The sequence below is a fragment of the Armigeres subalbatus genome, chromosome 1 (assembly GCF_024139115.2).
Source record: "Armigeres subalbatus isolate Guangzhou_Male chromosome 1, GZ_Asu_2, whole genome shotgun sequence".
In the NCBI taxonomy this organism is placed as follows: domain Eukaryota; kingdom Metazoa; phylum Arthropoda; class Insecta; order Diptera; family Culicidae; genus Armigeres; species Armigeres subalbatus.
The window spans coordinates 66,454,423-66,468,431 of record NC_085139.1 but is presented as its reverse complement, the minus strand read 5'-3'; the positions used below and the strand labels follow the sequence as shown (position 1 = coordinate 66,468,431).

Below are 14,009 nucleotides of genomic sequence, written 5' to 3'. Positions count from 1 at the left end.
CACTCATGTATTTTGATTTCATTTTCTTTAAGTCAAATAACTGCTTTGCGACCAATAAAATTATAGTAACAGATGAAGCAGTCTGTGATAAGCCGCCGTGTTCCCGTTTACCATTGGCAAAAAGGTAATACCCCAGAATTTGTTGTCCCGCTTTCAAAGGAATTCATCGTGGAGTGGGTGCTCCCGAATCTGATCAATTTTATATGTATTTATAAAAAAATATAGGAATTGTGCGATTTTTGTGTATTCCGATTCAAAAACTTTATTTCGTTTAAGACTTATGTGATTATGCTGAAGCATGCTTTATATTCATTCATCAGCGTAGTTTTATAGTACTGAGCTAAATCAAAAACAGAATACACGAATATAGTCTACGCAGATAGATAATTGATATTAGCACACATCTAAAATGCACAAAGATATGTCTTTCAGATTGTGTTTCAGAAATCGCAGTTTTCTATTTTTTTTTTAGTTTGCCACGCATGAAGAAATAATTTTCTCATACAAAAATTTATAACAAAAGGATATATGCCAGTGAAGATATATCAACTTCCACACTGATATTTTTCCCTCCCCCTTCATACGGGAGCTTGGCAGAAGGAAGGTCGTGTGATATGTGCCATCACAAATATTGCCCTCCGCTCGCTTTCAAATCGACTTCTATAAAAACATTCTTCATGCCTGCCGTATCCTAACGGAACTATCAATTCTATACTTTTGCCTCTAATTCTATCATGAACATGTACGTCTAAGTTTAGAAGATGATATTAGCATTTCCATATCATAGGATATAATTTCCTTCCAAATTCAACCTTTTTATAGAAGGTTCATAGAACCATAGTCTTATATACAATTAACTCGACGAACCAAGCTATTGCCTGTTTGTCCTTGTATATGTGTTTGTGCATATGATGCATGCAAAGATTGTTGTCAAATTTTAATTCTCAATCGATTCCAATTGAGTGCAAGAAACAGCTGCTATGGACAGTATGAGCCGCTCACGCCATTACAGTCAATTTAGGATTACGAGAGGAAAATTAGTTTGATACTCATTATTGCTCTGCATCTCCGTGAGTGCCACGAGAAAGGAATCTTTAGTTTGTTGAAAAAGTAATTCATGTGAAACCACCTTGGTAAGCGACTAAATATTTTTTTTTATTCCTTTATTTATTTGATAGGCACTCTATGTTACTTAACCGCTACTGTGCCGAGATCTACTGTGATATTCTGCAGCCAGAATCCACACAGAATCTATTTTTAGATTTTTCCATTATTCATTGTTGTTGTCGTTGCTGGTCCATCTCGTCGTGAGTCCATTGTGTTCGTTTTGTCCATGTCGTGTATCCAATGATCGTTGCATTGTCCGGTTGCCATTTATCCGGGTAACGTTGGACGAATGCCTCCGAGAAGAACAAGTTGTCAGTCGTCATCAGGCAGCCGTGACGATGAAGCATGCACCCCAATACGCCACCGCATAGGCTGCGCATCCGGCGACTGACGAGGGTTTTGGTGGAGGGGCTGGGAATCGAACCCATGACCATTCGCTTGAAAGGCGAACGTGTAGCCATCTACGCTACGGGACCTCCCTACTAAATATTTATTGTAAACAAAGTTATTTTGAAAACTCGAAGACGAAAATCGTGTTTCAAATCAATCCAACGTAAAACCATGTGCTTCGTTTAAAGTTTTCAGGAATCACGCCACGACATTGCCTCTTTGGCAAAGTTGTACTGATCTAATTCATATCTGATAATATTTACACTCTGTGCCTGACGTCTTAAATATTGAGTCGGATCGGATCACTTTTGAAAAAAAATGGTATAGAATAGTTAAAGATATTTTTCTTTTTCTGTTGGACATTTCTAACAAAATACCGAAGAAGTATTTGAACCGGTGTCAGCGAAAGTGGTACATGTCACATTGAACAAATTTTCCAGGACGCATTTATCCAAAAACTTCGAAAATAAAATTCAAAGTTGCAATTTTCTGCAACTAAACTGTACCAACGTTATGACTGACCTTTGACCTTTCTTGACAAATACCATATTGAAAATCAAAATAGGGCTAACATCTGTTGCGCATACTCACAACCAGCATAAGACCAGAACAGTGTCATGAGTTCTATCCAAACGTTTCTTTACATTACTGAATAAAAAAAGTGGTACTTCCCATTTACATGCCACTAGAATGGATATATCGTCCTACTGGTTAGACGCTGAGACAGAGAGATGTCACCAACATTCCAGAATATAACAAAAATCATGCTACTATTCTTTCAGCTTATCTTATATTTGGTCGACGATGGATACAATTCGCTCAGAAACTGAGAAAGTTGAATATAAATAAAAATAAACTTTACCTTATAAATGTTGGCTTTAAACGCACTATGATAACAGAATAAGTAAGAGAACTCGTATACTATAGAAAGCGTTCAACAATAAACATAAGCTCTAACTGTAAACTTTTATTACATTAACTAGTTCAATGTTATCCATTTGAATTAAAAATAGCTTTATCCTTATATAATTTGATCATCATGCATAGTTTAGAAGCGAAGAAGTAGTTTTCTACCTGTGGAACTTTCATCAATAGTCCGGGTCTCAAAGAGGCTGAAGACCCTCCGTTTCATTCAATTCAAATCTAGCTGGATAGAAGATTATGAATGTGCATTTTAAGAAGCTTTCGGAAATCAGGGTTTTCGTTTTTCAAACGTGTGCATATAAGGACTTGCACAAGGGATAACCTCCAAACCACCGATACACCACCCACACTCGACCACTAAAAAGATTCTGTATCGTTACGTTTACTCCTACCTGCTAATGTGTCACACCAACAGATTTACGTGAACATAAATTGAATGAACGAAATTACCATTGTGATATAATATCATTATCTCAGAAGTTAAAAAATGCATATCTCCAGATTTAGTTGTCAAAAATCACTTTTTTGTTATTCCTTACAACATCTTTGTAAACAGAAGCCGGTGGTGTTAAAACACAAAATAAGCAAAAATTGTTCATGTACCACTTTCGCTGGCACCGGCTCATTTGTCGACTGATAATGGGATTATGTAGTAGGCGTTGATAGAAAAAAAATTAACATTAATTTTTGAAAACAGCTTTATGATTTTGTTCTGCGGCGCAGCTAAAAATTTTGATAATACACGACCGTACGAGACAGTATGGTTTAAGTCTAAATTTGTTTCGATATTCCGCGGAATTCCGTTAAATTTCGTTTTAAGCTAGTTTTTTCAGGAGAAATATTTGTAATTTTACGAAACGAAACGAAATCAAGAAATCTGATATCGCCACGCTCAAATTCCGCGAAATTCCGCGGAATTTCGTTTCGAACCACCTGGAACGAATTTTTTCGAAATACCGCATATGCTTACTATTATAGCAAACAAATGACGGTTGTCAGAATGACAGCATCTCTTATCTGTCAAAAGATACATAGGGGTGCCCATAACCGAACGGTGCCCACAACCGAACCTCCTCCCCTACTTGTATCATATTATCGACATATTTACCATTGATGCTTTTCATTATATCGGCTCTAATATTTCTTAAGTAGTAAGGTTGAATGACTTTATTGTCGTAATACGAGTTAGTACTTACTGTTCTTTTTTTTTCTTTTATTTTTGACTTTTTTGACTTTGCTTTTTCGACCTCGTACTTAATTTGATGAACCAAGTACGAGACATTGAAGGTATTTATGTAAAGTTACAATCAAGTAATGAAATTGAATGTGAAAGTGTTAAAAGCCATTGTAAAACCTCTGCACTAGGACAATAAATGCAAAGGAAATCAAAATTAAAATGTTTGAAGTGAAAGTTTAACCGTAGAATATGATATACCGACATTTGACATGAGATTCGGTAATTTTTGATGGAGCAATGATCGATTCTGATTGATGATTGATACATCCCTTTCACAGCAACACAGTTTTGTTCTATATGTATATCGTTTTGTTGTAATATTGTTGCATTCAATTAATATACTGTCAGAAATGTAAGAAGTGAATGATCACTAATAAGCATATACAACTCAATGCTGCTTTATTCGGCTTGCAAAAAATCTGCATTTATATTTGGGTGACGATAAGAACTAATTAGTGGCTAGTTCCTTAGTATTAAGTAAAATCTTCAAAAAATGGTAGAGTATAACTTTCGAGCACATTAATATAATTTAAATTGATGGCCCACATTCGACATTTAAACACCCGACACATAAAAGAGAGGTTTTTCATTATTACTATGCATTTTTAGAAATGATCTTCAAGACGTATGATGCATGTTATAAATATCACCATGTTGAAAGCCGGAATGGTCATCCAGCGGAGTTGGATTTTACTCACAATTCGTTAAACTTAACCTTGGGACCTGTTTTCATTTGACGAAGCACTATACAGCGTACTAATTGCAAAAGCAAGGTTTAACAAATTGTTTGCAAAATCCAACTTCCCTGGTGAATGATTGGTAATTTCCAATAGATTTAGGATGATTACTGTAAAATAAGGTGAGTAACTGAATTTTACGTCTCAATTTAAATTTACATGTAAACAAAAATGAGCTTGTAAAATTACAAAATTGCCCAAAATTTCGTCGTGTAAAATTAAAGTTGAACTTAAATATATGTCTTTTGCGATGCTCGCAGGTGTAGGTCATGGCAAACATAAAATTACATGAAATTTTCGAAGTGTGTGTATTATTCAATCAAATAGCATTTTCGGCATCACAAATCACCAATCAGCCAAATAACTTTTGCTGCTATATGACAAGTTTCGGTCTAATATTTTGTTCGGCCAAGCGGTATATTCGGCCTATCATCTTTCAGGCCTAGGCCCTTCGGCCAAACGGCCCTTTCTCTAAAGCAACCGCTAGTTTGGGTAACACGATTTCTCAGTCTGTTGAACAGAATGCCTTACTCCCTTAAGAATTAATATTACCAACAATTTTTATTTGGACTATTATGATTAGATAGCATGCTACGACACGAATGTTTTAGTTGGGAAGGCATCAATTTAATGCTGAACTCAGAAACATGCGGTCATGTTTCACCTGCAAAAAACTCTATGAGTAATCAGTTTCCAAAGTTTCTAAGCCTTGAAAAAAGTTATAAATGGTGTTCATTTTTCATTATCCAAGCATTCAAGGACTTGTTCATTCTACCACAATTCCGGCAGTGGAAAATCCTTTAGTACTATGTACAAAGAAGAATCAAGCAAGCCACCTAACTTCGGTCGTTCCATCACCCGCAAAAGTTCTTTCCACATTCATCTCATTAGCATCCGCATGATCCCCAGAAGCACAATCCGGCAAACTTTCACACCGTCATCCGTCGCCTGTTGGTGAAGTCGAAACGGAACGGACCGCTTTCATTGGACAGAACAGAAAAATGCGGTGGAAGGAAACTAGGTGGCAAAACTCCAGTCGACAGACAGACCAGCGATAAAATAGTCAAAAAGAAATGGATTGTTCTCATACCGTTCGGTTCTAGGGGGAGTCCACTGTCCACTGTATATAAAAGGAGAGCATGGTACAAAAGGGTCCACTCTAAGCTTGTTTGAAGTATTAACATCAAAATGTATTTTTTTCTCCAATCTGAGTAAACGTGCTTGAAAATTACAATTTTAATCTTTTTTATCTGCCACAATCTAATCAATGCTGATCCACTGTTGTGGACATTATTTTTTGAGTCATTTTATTTCCCGGGTGCATTCTTTGCTATTCTCCTCTAATTATGGTCCAACTTATGGAAGGGAGGGAATGTTGAATGACTCAATCATACTGAGATCCAGATGAAATATTTACCAATCTTCATTGGATATTTTAAAACACAAACTTTTTAATGCATAAGCGACACTACTTTTTTTCGTAGACAGACTTTATGAATTATTACACTACTTTTGTTATGATTTTTACATTTAATGAGTGTTTATTAAATTCAATGATAAAAATGGGGTTGTATTACTATAATATTGCCAAACCATATCAGATATTTGCCAGCATTTCTAACATGAGGCATTAAGTTGGACATGTTGGAAAATATCTAGTTCTTTAGTGCTTCATCATTGTGATCAATAATAATTTTCGCACAATTATGAAAGCCAAAGTACCGAAAGCTCTGGTTTACTCTCCGACCCATTGAATTCCATAGATCTTTAAATTTTCTAAATTTACAGAGCGGCTAAGAAAACAGAACGTGAAGAGAACCAATTTCGGCGACTCTTCTGAACCGTTCCTTCACATTCCGTCGTCGGCACTCCAACGAAACGGCAATCCAATTGTGCGAAGTATTTGGCTGTCGTGTTTGGACGAGAATGGTGTTGATTTTTCATCGTTTGCCGCCTCATTGCCACAGCACTTGCCATTCTTTTGGCGGAGCATTTCACGGATTGAAATTGTTTCCACAGAAATGGGAAAAGTAATCAGATCAGAAATATACTCGAGTGCGGTTAAGGGGAGGGTCCAATTGCGGCTACACATTTCAATGCGGTTTGATGGTAGTTTTCATTTAGCTTTATTGTGAACAGACTGGCGTGAAAAGCGAGATTGTTGTTTGAAATAGAAGCAGTCGTTGAGTGATGCTGTGAATTTCAGATTCTACAGAATTTTTGTCTGCGTTGTTGATCACAATTCTACGAAGCTTCTTGATATTACTACACGCTACAATGTCGATTACTTATCACATTGAAAGTATTTGATACCTCGTGCATTACTGTTTGATCTCGATACCAACCTTCTGAATGAATTCCACGACGTCTGATGAAGTGGAACCTTGCTAGTTATACTAACTGCATTACTCCGGGAATTCTCTCAGAATTCCTCCATCTTTGAGTGATTAATTGTTTTTCCTCGCAATAAGCATTTGAACAATCATAAACGGTTCTTATCGCGCATGTATCAAGTTCTGGAAGTCGTTCATTGAGACTATCCCTACAAAAAGCCACCCTAAGTCCAAACTCCCAAAAGAAGCCGACTCGCTCGTTACAATAATACGTTATGTGTGATATCAAGGGCAGGGTCCAGCCATTAGGTTAAGGAGATCTAAATGCAATGAAGTAGAAATCCAACTATAATGTTGTAGTTTAATCCCGAGGCTACATTTAAAAAAATGTCGACCATTTGTTTGTGTCACTATTTTGAGTATAATTTTAATCATGTTTAATGTAGTTAATTGAATTTTAGGTTGATTAATTTATGTTTACTTACTACAACAAGTTTGCTTCAAAGCCACATGGAACCCTTAAAACTTTAATCCAAAATTCAACCGCCATTGGATTCAATGGAACGTTTAATTTGCACCATGTTGCACCAACTTTGCCCCTCTTCCACCGAACGCAACTTGATTGCTTAGCCAAACCATGCCGGAAAGAACCGGATGGCAAACATTAGCTTAACTACATATTGGACCACAATGGAAACCGTTCAACAATTTTCTATTAGGGATACCTGGTTGCTAAAACGAAGCTTCTGCATATCGTCGACAGCAGCGATGCCATCGTTGCACATGATTCAGCATTCATTCCCGCGCTCCCGAGTTGCCCCCACATAAAAGGAGGTGTAAATTTTCCCATCTCAAGCAGAGCATAATAGTGCCACTCAAATCCACCGAAGCGATGGGATCTCGGTCATACCGAGGAAACCCTTTGCCACCCGCTTCCATTCCAGCACTTCTGCTGCACTTTGGATCGGGTTGTCAGCCACTATTAGATAGAGTAAACCCATCCGGCCGAATGGGACAACATCGAGACGACGACGACGACGTCGGCGAGGATGATGAATGACATGTCATACGTCGACCGTGTTCCGCCCACATCGGCCATCTCCGCCAGCATCGATCGTTACGGAAAGAACGGAACTAGTGCTCACTTCGCCACGTACCTACCCACAACACATAGCGAACGGTGCTCCCGAGCTATGCGACGATTACGGGCCGGGCTGACACTGACACTGAGCAACGGCTCTGTTCGGTCGAAGTTATGGGGTCAAACTTTGATGATGGAGCTCTTCCTTTTCGCTTTCACCGACGACCGGCAGATTTTGCGCGCTGACGACAGGAGCAACCATCAAATCCACATTCCTGGGTTCGCATTTGAGCCCAGTGGTTCTAAGTCAGATAATAATTTAAATTTTAGAATATTTTAGAAAAAAGTGTGAGCGTAAAATTTAATTTTATTCTTCACTCATTTCACCAACAGCTTTTTTCAGCATATAAAGTATTGAAGTAATGACCCGTGACCCATCTGTTGCCAGCCACTGGTCAATCGTTCATCGTACCGTTCGCAGTGAGGATTTACTGGGAATTCCCACGGATCACTTGCCATGATAGTGCCCTTTTCCTGTCCTGTCCGCCCCAAGGCGTCATGTGCAACTGTGTATGTATGTGACATTTATTAATTTTAACCCGTTGTTGTACGTGGGGCTATTACGTGTGACGAGAAACGAAGTCTAGTGTGCGTCCGACGAGCATGCTCTATCCAGGCAATGAAATATGTGCATTACTAATCGTAACTGATTCTAACGTCGTTAGCTATCAATTAATTGCTGTAGTTTTCGAAGCAAACATAGTCCTATACTTACTTTTTACTTAGTAGCATTTTAAATAGTAAACTGCTTACCCACAACACATAGCGAACGGTACTGAATAAAATGCTTCCCAACGCATAATTATTCATTATTCTAAGTAGAAGAAGTTAGAAGCGGTCCCAGAAGAAGCTTCACGATTGATTTCAAACGTTTGGACATCTCCTATCGAATGGGTTTTGAACTGAATATTATAAAAAATAATCCTCAAATAAAGACTGAGCAAGAGCATTATGACCGCAAAATTTGTAGTTGCTACTCTGTGCTTGACTAGAACTTGCGAAATTGTACAGAGAACACAATAAATGGGGCTTGGGACTAGGTATCCATTCTCAATGTACACGGGAGCTCAAATATTTAAAGTCAATAACAACGCCGGACACGTCCTCACGGTCATATAGGAAGGGAAAAAATGTTAGTCCGACTCTCGTTGCTACTAGAGACCGAGTATACCTCTGCATCTCCACGATTATCTTGGGATAGGAAAACGTTTTAGTTACAAAGGATAATTTACCTGGATTATTTTCGGTAAGTGCGATGCAATCAATAGGATAGTAAATAACACTAATTCGCTGTCTCGCCACGAGAAAAAGTTAAATCATGCACGCCCGATGGCAAATGAAATCGCGTTTTAAACGACCGAACGGACGGGCAGCACTCTGTACACCCAAATCATTTTTTACACCTGGGATGCGTTCCGTGTAAACAAAGTTTTCAGTTCAAAATTTGAAAATTTTGTAAAAACAAGTTTTATGATTTCTCGACGAATCATGGAAAATGGTGCAACTTTGCAAACAAATTGTATGTGATTTTTTTTACACGGCCGTGTAAAAAAATCCGTTTAAAAACAAAATCTGGTGGACTTACTTGCGCGATAAAGCTATGTCCATTGACATGCAAATAAGGTTATTGATGTAATTTACTGTAGTTTAAGGTAAAAATATAAATGCAAATCATTTCTAGTTTTCTAGTGACAATTCGCATTTTCTTCTTTATTCCTCTTATCGAACGCTGCACACCTCCGGAAACAACTTCCTTGGCACATTTGTTCCACATTTTGGTCATCTGAGTCGCGTCCCGAGCTGTGTATCCACTTTTCTTAAGCTTCCGCTTTATTACTGCCCAAAATGTCTCGATGGGCTTGAACTGTGGTGGATTATGTTTTTATTCTTTATTGTATTTATTCTCCACCCCTGGATGACTTCCCGGCTGTAGTGGCAATTCGCCAAATCTGGCCAAAACTTCACCGGACCTTCATAGGCTTTCATGAAACTTAGTACGCGGTTTTTGAGGCATTCTTCCTTGTACAGCTTAGAGTCCATCGTCTTATTCGTCACGAACACTTTGGTCTTTGCTCTGCTGATGCATATCCATCGCCAAATCATCAGTTTTTTGGCAAATTTGTACATAAAAGCAAACTTAATCTTGCAGGAACAATTCCTCGTGCCGTCGCAATGCAAAATTTTTGGCCAGGAAGCTGTCCTAAATCCATTTTGACGTAGGTTCCACCGTCGATGAGCAGGATTATCAACGGGGGTGTGCAGATTTTTTTCTCTCCTCTCGGCTTCCATCTGGAATAATTTTTGACTCGCTGCACGAAACACCATGAAATTTATACCACAGAAAGTGGACGCCTAGATAGACATACCGACATAGACATGTAAAATAATTCTTGCAGCAGCCACTTTCCGTGCTGCTGCAATACAATAAATGATTCCGGATTCTAACTGGACAGAGCTTTAGCTAATGCAAATAATTGAAGATCGCACTTGTGCGTAGCAAAGCGCAATACATGCGCATGAGCCACCGAGCACCAAATAGATATTTTATTATTTTCCCGACGACTAAAACACGCATTGAACTTACTTGATGGCCACTGCAAACTTGTTTCCTTGAAAAATGACTAAACAAAAAACAGCTAGCGGCGATGATGCCTTTCTCGTGCATCGTAAAATGTATTGAAAAATCACATAAGATAGGTAAAAAAGGGCCTTAGGGAAATATATCGCATGTTTTCTATCATTTTGCATGTTTTTGCAACAGATAGCGGTACAGTGTAGCAAGAAGAACATGGCAGGCAGGAGAACATGGATATAAACGATATGTGGAGGTTTCACGCAACTATCAATGGCGCGTGGCAAAAGACTGCGCCAGTGCCCGCCGTGTGCAATGACCAAGAGGGGAATTTGCTGACAGACAAGACTATGGTGGCGGCTAGTTTTTGATGAAGCGATACAGATACGCTACCACACGTTGGAGTCGCTTCCAGCTCGAAAAACCATCAATTTTCACCACCGGGTTCACAGTTGTGCAGTGCACAAGAAGATTCGATCGCAACTCCTCGTCGGTTTGCAGATTGCAGTCAACGGTTGCCAATGCTTCTCTGGTTCCCAAAGGTATTCGGGACCTCTAAACCGAAATCTTGTCGCAGTACAAGATTTCGAATGGTGCTGTACTAGCTCAATCGAGTATGTTCTGTCAAACGAAATGTAAACAGAGAGAATAAGAGATAGCTGTCTCCGTGTTTAGTGTGCCGTCCGCGGGAGAGACAACCTTCAGCGCATGGCGAATGTGAGTAAACAGAGAGAAAAAGAGTAATTTCATCAGCGTGTAGCATGTTTCCTGGAAAGGCATCTTTCAGGGCATGAATTGGCAGTTAATTTATAAACAAGCAAATTGTCCTCAATGACTATAAAAGTCCCGTAGTCTGCAAACGAAAACAAAACTCGCGCTGTATACTACTCTGATCCTTCCGGTGGCTTTATACGGCCATGAGACATGGATGTTAAAGGAGGCTGATCGGAGAGCTCTCGGAGTGTTTGAGCGTAAGGTGCTGCGGACAATACTCGGCGGTAAACAGGAGAACGGTATCTGGCGGCGTCGCATGAATCACGAATTGTACCAGGTGTATAAAGGGCTGGATATTATTAAGCTTATACAACACGGCAGACTACGGTGGGCTGGTCACGTTGTTCGTATGCCGGAAGAACGACAAGCGAAGATAATATTTAGTAGAGAACCCGGAAGAGGCCGCAGGCTTCGTGGAAGGCCGCGTACACGATGGCTTTTTGCAGTTGAAGAGGACCTGAGGGCGCTCAATGTTCAGGGCGACTGGAAGCGATTGGCCCAGGATCGAGTCCAGTGGAGAAGGATACTCCATTCGGCGTAGGTTCATCGAAGAGCTGTAGCCCATCAAGTATCAAGTAAGTAAGACTATAAAAAGAAATATGATTTATTGAGCAGTTGCAACCGATTAAAACATTATGCCGATACTATATGTTTTGTAAATTGAGATATTGTTACGACACAAATTATAAGTTTTATACCGTCTAAGACGAATTAAGTACTGTCCATTTAATTCCACTAGTTAATTTTCGTTATCTTTGCAGATACGTATTTCGACCACAACTGTGTGGTCGTCTTCAGTGTCTTGTACTTGACTCGACGAGTCGCCACAGTTGTGGTCGAAATACGTATATGCAAAGATAACGAAAATTAACTAGTGGAATTAAATGGACAGTACTTAATTCGTCTTAGACGGTTTAATACATTCCACTAAAAGAGCTTAATATATTTTTCTGATAAGTTTTATGTTTATTCCAGTTTATGCCACAGATCCAATTTTGAAGTAAATAATTTAAGCTAAAGAAGGATTTGATAATAAATTGATGTTTCCATTTGTTTTAGTTATATGCACTTTGGTTATCTCTTGCGCGTTTTTTTATTTAACTCAACTTTTTTTACGTAGATTTTGGAAACAGTGGCGTAGCCACGGGTGTGGTTTTGGACATAACGAGTCCCCCCCCCAGAGATAAAATTTTTAGAAGAATTTTTTTTTTTTGAAAAAAAAATGTCCAGAAACCCCCCCAGACCAATTTTCTGGCTACGCCACTGTTTGGAATATACACGTTTTTACGCAAATTTTCCCCATAGCTCAATCGAGTATGTTCTGTCAAACGAAATGTAAACAGAGAGAATAAGAGATAGCTGTCTCCGTGTTTAGTGTGCCGTCACGCGGTTAATCGAAATTGTCAAAAAATAAGTGAAAACCACAAAAAAAAATTTTAGTTGTAGTCGTTTTTACGCGGATTTCAGGATAATTAGAGATTGCATATTGTCTGGAAACCATAAAAGTAGATACACTAATGACATTTTTTTTTGCGGTTTTCACGTATTTCTTAACGATTTCGATAAACCGCGTGAAAAATCGATAGGGGAAATCTGCGTAAAAACGTGTATATTCGTAGGGTAGAATACGGCTTTGGCAGGGTGCGACATTTGTTGGCACCCTCAACAATATTTGCGTTTTCCAGCAAACATACACTATTTATGAACATAAATTTGATTCAATCACATAATTTCAAGTCTAGGCTTTCATTTGAATAAGTTGTTTGTGTAAAAGTAGCAAGATTTGACGAATTAATCACCGAAACAAATTTGCACACACGAAATCCTTGCCATTATTGCATTGCCCAAGAAAGCAGCAGACGAAATGCAAACTGTTACTTACTTTTTTGGATCGCCTGTTTCTTCTCTTTATCGTGTATGATACGACAAATTAGGTACGTAAACTACTTTTTACACTTTATTACCACTTGATTATCACCACAAATAGCAAATTTATCCAATATTTGCTCTATGTTTCACTAAATAAAATCGGGACTGTTCGTTTTCTTTGACAGCAGCGCACTTCGGAATAGAGCGAGAGAATGTGTTTGTGAGCATATCAAACACACGCTAAAAAAATACCACGCACAATTCCATGTGATTTGATTTTAACAAAACTACGAACAAAATATCCGGCGTTGGTATTTATTTTAAAAAAGTGTTAGAATACAAATGCTTCTATTCAGATTTTTACTCAGACCATGAATTATATCAAAAGTGATATCCACACCGTAGTATTTTAAGCCTTATGTGGCTGACAGAACCGTTTTCCTTTTGCAGCTTTAATACTTTCCAAGCTCATCAAAAAAATCATAACCATTCCCGTTCCTACATAGCGCATTTCAACCATAAATAATTGCCTACTTTTAGGGTATTATCAATTATTCAACTGTGAAACGTAGTGTACGAATGAGGTGGCTCCAGCTCAATCTTATGTGTATAGATTTGGTTTTACATAGTTTACGTCGTTGTACACAACCCCCATGATTATTTTGATGAAACAAACATATCATGTAAGGACCTTCAAATCTAAGGACCGTAAAGAGCATATTTGAAACTGGTTGATAGACTTTTGCTTACGCTTGAAGACTCTAAGGCATCACAAAAGACAAAAGATGTAAATCTTGGCAGCGGACGAAAAGTATGTAAGTTCCCTTCTCCAAAATGGCCAACATTATTCAAATAGGTTAAAAATTGTAAAAGTTATGAAATTGTCAATATCTGGGTACACGGGTACCCTTTCTGCCATTCACGT

At 38.5% G+C, this 14,009-nt stretch overlaps 1 protein-coding gene across 1 annotated transcript in view; it reads right to left on the bottom strand.

Moving 5' to 3' along the window:
• LOC134209848 (5-hydroxytryptamine receptor 1-like) overlaps window positions 1–14,009 on the bottom strand; it is a 286,177-nt gene that overhangs the window by 73,780 nt on the left and 198,388 nt on the right. The window lies entirely within an intron of this gene.